Raw genomic sequence first — 9,902 nt, forward strand, 5'->3', positions numbered from 1 at the left:
GAAAGAAAAAAAAAGGAAAAGAACTGGCTTTGCTCTTAGGACTCTTGGATGGGGACCAAAGCTGAGGCAAGGCAGCCTCTTAGGAAGGTGCAAAGGGCATGAGGCTGGGGTTGCAGAACTGCCTGGGAATACTACTGTATTGAGGCCTGTGGAAAGCTGTCCCTACTCTTGTCATGCAAGGTCTGGCCTTGAACCATCTCAAATCCAAAAGTGGCTTCTGGGGGGCTCTATAGAGAATCCTAACAGGAACCCTGCAAAGCAGGCGTGGTTGTCATTACTATATTACAGATGGGAAGCTCTAAACACAGGCTGCTCTGCCCAAGGCCATCCTGGTTAGAAAGTTTCAGGGCCCAAACTCCAGCCTCGGTCTCGGTAGCTCAAAGTCTCCGCCTGTGACCAGCACTCTGCCTGCTTTCCAGGGTGCTATGGGCACCCAGAGGACGGACCCTTTTCCATTTTTAAAAGAATGGAATAAAAGTTCTTAATACCAAGCTTCCCCAGGCCTTGGCTGGGATAAAACAACCCCATTTATTCCTGAATCGGAGCTTTTGCTTGAGTTTGGGTGACTTTCAAGAGGGAAAGTGAACTGAGGCCAGGGGAACTCAGCTTGCTGCCTTCCTGGGGCCTGAGTGTGGCGCTCCCGTTTCTCTGCGGGCAGCTCCCTCTGGCGACACATTGCAGAACTGGCCTGCAGACTCCTCCCCCAGAGATAGTGGGGAGAGGGCCTGTGTAGGGAAAGATGCTGGGAGTGAAAGAAGCTTCAAAGTCCAGGCCCTCCAGAGAAGGCAAGCATGTAAGAGGTTCATGCAGCCCAGCGCGGTGGCTCACACCTGTAATCCCAGCACTTTGGGAGGCCGAGGCGGGCAGATCACCTGAGGCCAGGACTTTGAGACCAGCCTGGGCAACATGGTGAAACCCCATCTCCACTAAACATGGAAAAATGAGCCAGACATGGTTGGTGCACGCCTGTAGTCCCAGCTACTCGGGAGGTTGAGGCAGGAGAACCGCTTGGACCCGGAAGATGGAGGTTGCAGTGAGCCGAGATCGCGCCATTGCATGCAAATCTGCAACCCATCAGCCTCCTGGGCCTCATTCTGATACGAATGCAGGCATAACGTGACCGCACACTCTGAACCCCAGAGATGGAGCACACAGTGCCTCATGCTCCTAAAGGCAACTGGGGCCTCCTGCACAGTGAGCAAGGCGTGCCGTGGTGGCTCGGAAATGGCACTGGCCCAGCACACAGCGATGCTTTATGCTGCTTACAGTGACCTAGGGAAAGTTCTTCCACGTCTCCGTGCCTCAGTTTCCTCATCTGGGAAATGGCAACAAGTGTAGTGCTTATCCTATAGGGTTGTTCTGAACATAAAAGGAGGTAATATATATGAATCTAGATTATTCTTGTTTACATTACAGAATGTGAAAATGAGCGGCTTCTCCAAAGTTCCATATGCCTCATGGGCCCAAGATAGTGGGAAATCCAGTTCTACCCCCACCTTGACAAAACATTCTCTTGCTGATGGGCCCAACAATGCCCTAGGGTGCTAGGTGGTGTTCACACGGCCAGCCAGAGTCAAAACTCAGACGGGGCCCCTGAGGCCAGCGTTCTATGCCCTCACTTTCTCCCAAAGCTGAGTGCACCAGCTCCTAAAACTTCCGTGGCTCCTTCAGGCTAAAGCCACCCACCTAGACCAGGGCTGGATGATCCGCCATGTGGGCCACACCCAAAAACCCTGTAGCTTCTTTTGTTGTTTCTTTTTGTTGTTGCTTTGAGACAGAGTCTCCTCTGTTGCCTAGGCTGGAGTACAGTGGTGTAATCTCGGCTCACTGCAACCCCCACCTCCCGGGTTCAAGCAATTCTCATGCCTTAGTCACCTGAGTAGCTGGGATTACAGGTGTGCACCACCATGCCTGGTTAATTTTTGTATTTTTAGTAGAGACAGGGTTTCACCATGTTGGTAAGCCTGGTCTCAAATTCCCGACCTCAGGTGATCCGCCCACCTTAGCCTCCCAAAGTGTTGGGATTACAGGCGTGAGCCACTGCACCCAGCCCAAACTTCTCTCTTCTGATAGTCATATTGGATTAAGAGCCCTCCCTAATAACTTCATTTTAACTTGATTACATCTGCAAAGACCCTATTTCCAAATAAGGTCACATTCCCAGTGATGGGGTTCGGACTTCAACACATCTTTATACAATTCAACCCTTAATACCAGGTGTCTTAATCTGTTTTCTACTACTACAACAGAATGCCACTGACTGAGTAATTTATAAAGAGAAGATATTTATTTGGCTTATAGTTCTGGAGGCTGGAAATTCCAAGATCTAAGGGCCACATCTGGTGAGGGCCTTCTTGCTACATGATAAGATGGCAGAAGTTATCACATAAAGAGGGAGCATAAGAGAGGGAAGAGGGCCACCCTTATTCCTTTATCAAGAGCCCACTCCTGTGATCACAGCATTAATCCACTCATGAGGGCAAAGCCCTCATGACCTCATCACTGCTGAAAGGTTCTCCTAGCAATCTGGGAGGCCAATGCAGATCACCTGAGGTCAGGAGTTTGAGACCAGCCAGGCCAACATGGCAAAACCCCATCTCTATTAAAAATAAAAAAATTAGCCGGGCATGGAGGCACATGCCTGTAATCCCACCTACTCGGGAGGCTGAGGCAGAAGAGTCTCTTGAACTCGGGAGGTGGAGGTTGCAGTGAGCCAAGAAAATGCCATTGCACCCCAGCTTGGGTAACAGGGTAGACTCCATCTCAAAAAATATATATATATATAAAATATATATCATATAATATATAATATATATAACATGTTATATATTATATAAAATATATATAATATATAAGCTTGGACAAAGATATAGAATTATATAATATATAATATGATATATGATATATTATATATGATATATGATATTTATATATTATATAATATATCATTATATATAATGATATATATTATATAATATATCAGTATATATAATGATATATTATATATAATTATATATAATCTATTATATAATATAATTATATATAATTATATATATTATATAAGATATATAATATATAATATAAAAATATATTTATATATAATAAAAATATAAATATATATAAATATATAAATATTAAACATATATATATTTATATATTATATATAATTATATATAATATATTATATGTAATATTTAATACAATAAATATATATATATATCACCACAATGGCCATTGAATTTCAACATGAGTTTTAAAGGAAACATGCAAACACTATCACGAAGTATTCACCAGATGCCAGCTGTGATTATTATAATCTGAGCATGTGCATAGTACATACATGTCCACCCATGGCACAATAAAAATAACAGCCTTGGGCCGAGCATGGTGGCTCATGCCTGTAATCCCAGCCCTTTGGGAGGCCGAGGCAGGCAGATCACGAGGTCAAGAGATCGAGACCATCCTGGCCAACATGGTGAAACCCCGTCCCTTCTAAAAATACAAAAATTAGCTGGGCGTGCTGTAGCGCGCCTGTAGTCTCAGCTACTCGGGAGGCTGAGGCAGGAGAATCGCTTGAATCTGGGAGGCGGAGGTTGCAGTGAGCTGAGATGGTCCCACTGCACTCCACACACCAGCCTAGGCAACAGAGCGAGACCTCGTCTCAAAAAAATAAAAATAACAGCCTTGGGTTAAGTGCGGTAGCTCACTAGTGTAATTCCAGCACTTTGGGAGGTCACGGTGGGAGAATTACTTCAGACCAGGAGTTCAAGACCAGCCTGGGCAACATAGCAATACTTCATCTTTACAAAAAATTTAAAAATTAGTCGGGCATGGTGGCATGCGTCTGTAGTCCCAGCTACTCGAGAGGCTGAGGTGGAAGGATCGCTTGAGCCCAGGAGACTGAGGCTGCATAGCAGTGAGCTGTGATCGTACTGCTGCACTTCGCCGGGCAACAGAGTGAGATCCTGTCTCAAAAAAATATTAACAGCCTCAGGCCATGCCTATGTCAAGACTGTTGTGTGCAGGGAAACCATCCTGCCACCTCCCTTGGGTCTTGGGAGAGCTTAATCCTGAAAGGGTTGTGGAAGGACAAGGTGGCTTGGGGACTGGTAATGATCTCCTCCCAGGCTTCATCACTGTTCTTTTAAATAATTAATTCATCTTCTTCCTTGGTGTTTACATCCTTCAAATATTTGTAGATGGTTATCATGTCCCTTTAGTCACCACTTAGCACCACTCTGCATATTTGCTGTCATGTTGAGTGTGTGTTATCATCATTGTCATTATTATTATTATTTCCTCCCAGCTCCCTCCCTCAGTCCCTCAGCCACCATCATCACTCAGTGAATTTCCTCCAGGTTCCCAACCTTTCAAGTACCAGGTTACCCAAGATGGGACATTAAAAGTCAGTAGTGGTGACAAGCCCTACTTGTCACAGAGGGCTTGCAGGCCCTCTGGTTCCTCACTAATTCTCATCAGTTTCCCCAAAGCCACAGCAAAAAAAAAAAAAAAAAAAAAAAAAAGACAAACTAAGTAAAAACAGCATGCTTACACTGCAAACACAGCTTCCAGACAAATCCCCCAGCCCCTGCTCCCAGATAATCCTCAATTTCCTCAAATACAAAATCAGGATGAGAATCCCTGCTCTCAACAACCTGGGATTATTGTGAGGATTCAAAGAGGAAAAAAACTGAAAGGTGCTTTGTAAACTATAAAACAGGGAGGGTGGTACTATCAGCAATGCCTTCCACATAGGATGGGATTTCTACAAAATGTTCCAGAGGTCAACTGTTCTAAAAAGCTAAAAATTCTAAGTTAGAATTTACAAATGAACTCGATAGAGCCAAGATTCATCCGAAAATCTGTCTATTGAAAGAATATAAAGAGATGCCCTACTTAAAAATCTACTCATAGATGTTAGTATTCCAAATAAAGTGTGGAACTCAGAGCTGGAGGCTGATGGGGCCTTGGAGTTTACAGATGGCCCTGACGAGACTTTAGAAGGTCAAGCTGCTATAGAAGACTTAAAAAAAAATCCACCTCGTCTTGCGTTTCAGATCTCACTGAAGAGTTCTTCTGTGCCTGGAAGACTTATTTTCAGTCTGAGAAGAATGATTTTTCAATGGTTCTGTTGAACATGCAATTCTCACGGAAGTATTTCTATAATTATCCTGTTTCAGTTATAATACAGTTTCTGGAACAATAGGACTTTTATTGTATTGCCATATCTGTTATAATAGATGTTTTATTACAGAAAATTATGGTAGAGTCACTATTATGATTCTGAAGTTTTTATTTCAAATTGTTCAGAGGATGCAAATTCTTTCTCCCACTAGGTTTACTTTAAGGCAGCTTTGAATTTGGGGTGGGGGTGGTTTGTCTTTTCTTCTATTGGAGCTTTGGTCTGTTTGAGGTTTTGTTCTATAGCAGAATGTTCTCTTTCGCTCCAGTATACATAAATGAAGTCACCCGTGGTATTTGCTTGTTTGTTAGCCTGTGGTGCACGCAATTTTAAAAAGAATGTCACCTAGATTGTCTCTATATATCTGCAAAATTTCTTTCATTATTGCTGGAGAAGTCTCCATAACCCTGGTATTAATATTTTTGAGATGGAGTCTCACTTTGTCTCCCAGCCTGGAGTGCAGTGGTGCAGTCTCAGCTCACTGCAACCTCTGCCTCCCAGGTTCAAGCAATTCTCTTGCCTCAGCCTCCCTAGTAGCTGGGACTACAGGTGTGTACCACCATGCCTAGCTAACTTTTTATTTTTTATTTTTTTAGACGAAGTCTCGCTCTGTCACCCAGGCTGGAGTGCAGTGGCACAATCTTGGCTCACTGCGACCTCTGCCTCCCAAGCTCAAGCAATTTCTGGCAAATTTTTGTATTTTTAGTAGGGACGGGGTTTCGCCATGTTGGCCAGGCCGGTCTTGAACTCCTGACCTCAAGTGATTTGCCCTCAAGTGACCCACCCACCTTGGCCTCCCAAAGTGCTGGAATTACAGGCATGAGTCACGGCACACGGCCGACAAACTATATTTTGAGAAGGTAAATACTAGTGATCATGAAACACTAATACTAGTGATCATGAAAACAGAGGAGCTGAAACTTCTAGGCACATTCAGGCTAGGTCACATCCTATTTCAGGTGGTAGCTCCACCTTGAAAAGCAGGGGGCTGGAGATTTTCTTGGTTAAATTAGAGGCTGCAGACACCCGCAGCTGCTAGAGGCAGAGCTGGGATTCAGGAATGGGCTTGCTGACTCCAACAGTGAAGGTCTTCCCCTCCAAGAAGACCCCACCCGTGGGGAAGGGTGACCCTCAAATCTTGGACATCAGGTCCAGCTTTCGGCCCAGTTGACTTTTCCACAAAGGAAGGATTTCAGGGCTCTGAGAAGTCCCAGAATATCTGCCCACAGCAATCTAGCATCATCAGAACCCACCTTCATGTGTAGCCACCGTGTCTCCATGTTCCTGGTAATGCACGCTCCCGGGCTCAGAGTCTGGAACCTGATGGAGGGGCAGGTTCTGGGCCCTGCAAAGAACCGAGGCTCCCCAGTCACAGTCTTCGATTAGACAGAGCCCCTCCGGTTCTCAGATGATTTCTTAGGCTACCCCGAAAATAGAGAGAGGAAGGGACCTGCCCTTGATCACACTGTCAGTAACACAATCGGAACAGAAATCTAGGGCTCTTGGCCTTCCAGCCTCTGTTCTTCGCTTAACACACGGCTGGCAGAGATGGGGAGACCTGAGAGGGCCCTGAGGGTGAGGGCATTTGCACTGGGTGCAGAGCGCCTTTGGAAGGCAGGGAAGTCCAGGAAGGTAAACACACACACACGTTGTAAATATGGCGAAAATCAGAGAGGAGGAAATGTCAGGGACTCTTCCAGCACGGAAAACATCCTGATAGTTTGGAGCGCTGGGAAGAGTGGGCACCTTGGAATCTGCAAGGTGTTCTTTTGCGTTTCACCTGCAGTGGGGTGGGGTCTCTGGCGTCTGCCCTCCCTCCTACTCTACATGCATTACCCATCTTATAGCCGGACGTCCCTGCAAAATTCCAGCTGCATGGGGGAACCACACTTCTGACTTCAGAATGAAACCAGTGTTTTGCACACATTCGTTCCTCAGTCCCCTTGCTGGGACCCTTCTCTGTTATGAAAGCAGAGATCCCACCCGAATAGGGTGACTTTGGGGCAATGGATTACCTTTGTCAGGTCCTGTGGGTCAGGAATTTAGGGGTGCAGCGTGGGCCCACAGCATACCCAGTAGCCAAGGAAGCCCCTCCCCTACCCGAGGCTCGAGCAGGCGCCAGGCCCCAAACCCTCACTCCTCTCTGGTCTAAATCCCCGCCGTAGGATTTTATTTTTCGGTGCTGCGGTGCTTTGCTGGAGGAGCTGCCAGGGGGAGCTGCGCGGGGCAGGCCCGGGGGACCAGAGGCCCTTGCTTTAGCGGCGGCCCTGCGGGTGCCAGAGGCTTGCAGAGTGATCTGAGCACGCCAAGAGATTGCTGTCAAGTAAGCTCCTCCACAAATCTGCAGAAACCTCAAAGATTACAGCGCTCGCACGGCGGGAGCGCAGCGGCTTCCCATACGCCGGCAGACAATGGGGCGGAGGAAGGAAGGGGACGGCGGCCTGGGGACCCCCGCGCCCGCAGCACGTGCACCGGGCCTGCAGCGCCCGCTTTACAGATCTTGTCGCTCCACCCCTAAAACAAAGGCCCCGGGGCCCCATCTGTGCCGGGCGCGGGGGAGGGCGCCGCACTTGCTGCCCGCCGCGTGCAAAGCGAGCCAGACAAAGGGCTCAGCCCTGCAGACGCGAGCAGTGGGGAAATAATTAAGCACTAAGGAAATATTGTATGTGGATTTGAGACCAACGGGAAACGCGCTCCCAAACAATGCTCGTTGTTTGCACCGAGCCGCTTTTCTGCTAAGTTTCATCAAGTAATTTGCATGCCATTTCAATAAAATTAACGAATTATGGTCGAGTTTTTTGTTTTATTGACCTAAAATAAAAATCTTCCTTTCCTTTATTATTGAAATAATTCGCCCCCCATCCCCCCCCGGCCCCCATCCTCTGGGAAGGCTGCTGCACAGCGCGCCAAGGAAATCTGTCCTCCCAGCCAGACCCCAGCGGCCTTTCTGCTGTGCTCCACAGCTAACTCCCCGGAAACCCTGCGTTTGTTCTGGCTGCCCCCTTTGACTGTGGCAATAAATAGAACTTCAACCCTCTCACTTTCTTATACCTGCTTTTCTTACAGTGAAAGCACCAGATTTCCGCGTAGGAGGAACTCGGGGGCAACGATGCAATTGGAAGGCACTGGAAGGTAAGGGGCTTCTCTTAAAGCTGCATTTGCAAAGCGAGCACACTGTTTGCTAAGGTTTTATATTGCATCTTTTAAAAAAGATAATGTGGGGCCTGGCGTCGTGGCTCACACCTGTAATCCCAGCACTTTGGAAGGCCTAGGAGCTCAAGACCAACCTGGGTAACATAGTGAGACCTCGTCTCTACAACAGATTTAAAAATTAGCCGGGTGTGGTAGCCTGTGCCTGTAGTCCCAGCTACTTGGGAGGCTGAGGCAGGAGGATCACTTGAGCCCAGGAGTTTGAGGCTGCAGTGAGCTATGATTGCATCACTGCCCTCCAGCCTAGGAGACATAGCAAGACCCCATTTCTTTAAAAAAAAAAAAAAAAAAAAAAAAAAAAAAAAAAGACTAAGAAATCACCACTAATTGGTATTATTAAGGAACAACATCAGTATCACTGTAGTTGTTATTTATTGCTGCATATCAAATGCAAAACTTAGTGGCTTAAGACCAATGTCCTCTCTCACAGCTCCCAAGGGTCAGGAATTTGAGAGTGCTGTAGCTGGGCGGTTCTAGATTGGGCCCTCTCTTGAGGCTGTAGTCATCTGAAGGGGTGCTTGGGCCTGGTGATGTGCTTCCCAGAGGACCACTTTCTCATGTGGCTGGGCTGTTGGCCATGAGGCCCGAGTGCCTCAGCAGGTGGGGCTCTCCACAGGCTGTTCCAATGTCCTCTTGATGAGGAAGCTGGCATCCTCCAGAGGGAAGGATCCAAACAACAAAGCAGAAGCCACAGCGTCTTCATGATCTGGCTTAAAGGTTGCACACCATCACTGCAACACCCCTACACATTCGTCCATGTGGCTGGGACTGCACAGAGGCATGAAGGCTGGTAGGCATGGATCACTGGGGCCAACTCAGAGACTGGTTACCACGAGTGATTATCATTAATATGATTTGGTAGGGCTGTTTCAAGTGCCTGGAGGAGAGTATTATACAGCTAAAGCCATCATTTCTTGTCTTTCTAGTCAATGCAAACAAAAGTGGTCAGTTACCTTTAATGGTATTCCCAGAAAACAAACATGGACTCAGGGCCTTCCCAGTGCTAGCTCCCCCTTCAGACTGGGGAATAGAACAGTAGCCAAGAGAGATAAGGTCCCCTTCTGGCATCCCTGACTTTTCAGAGAAAGAAAACGTAAGTGTACGCATGAACACAGCAACCAGAGCTACAATACTATCGAGACAGTGCTGCCAAATGGGCAGTACAGGCCAGGTTTGGTGGCTTACGCCTGTAATCCCACCACTTTGGGAAGCTGGGGTGGGAGGATCACTTGAGGCCAGGAGTTCAAGACCAGCCTGGGCAACATAGAGAGCCGTCACTACAAAAATAAAAAATTAGCTGGATGTGGTGGCGCACATCTGTAGTCCCAGCTACACAGGAGGCTGGGACAGGAAGATCGCTTGAGTCCAGGAGCTCAAGGCTGTGATGAGGTATGATCGTGCCATTGCACTCCAGCCTGGATGACAAAGCAATTTCAAAAAAAAGAGGGAAATTCAGGGAGGAGACTAAGCTCTGAGTGCCAAGGTTGGAGGTCTGTACACCCTGGTCCTC

This window comes from Gorilla gorilla, chromosome 20 (assembly GCF_029281585.2).
Source record: "Gorilla gorilla gorilla isolate KB3781 chromosome 20, NHGRI_mGorGor1-v2.1_pri, whole genome shotgun sequence".
Classification (NCBI taxonomy): domain Eukaryota; kingdom Metazoa; phylum Chordata; class Mammalia; order Primates; family Hominidae; genus Gorilla; species Gorilla gorilla.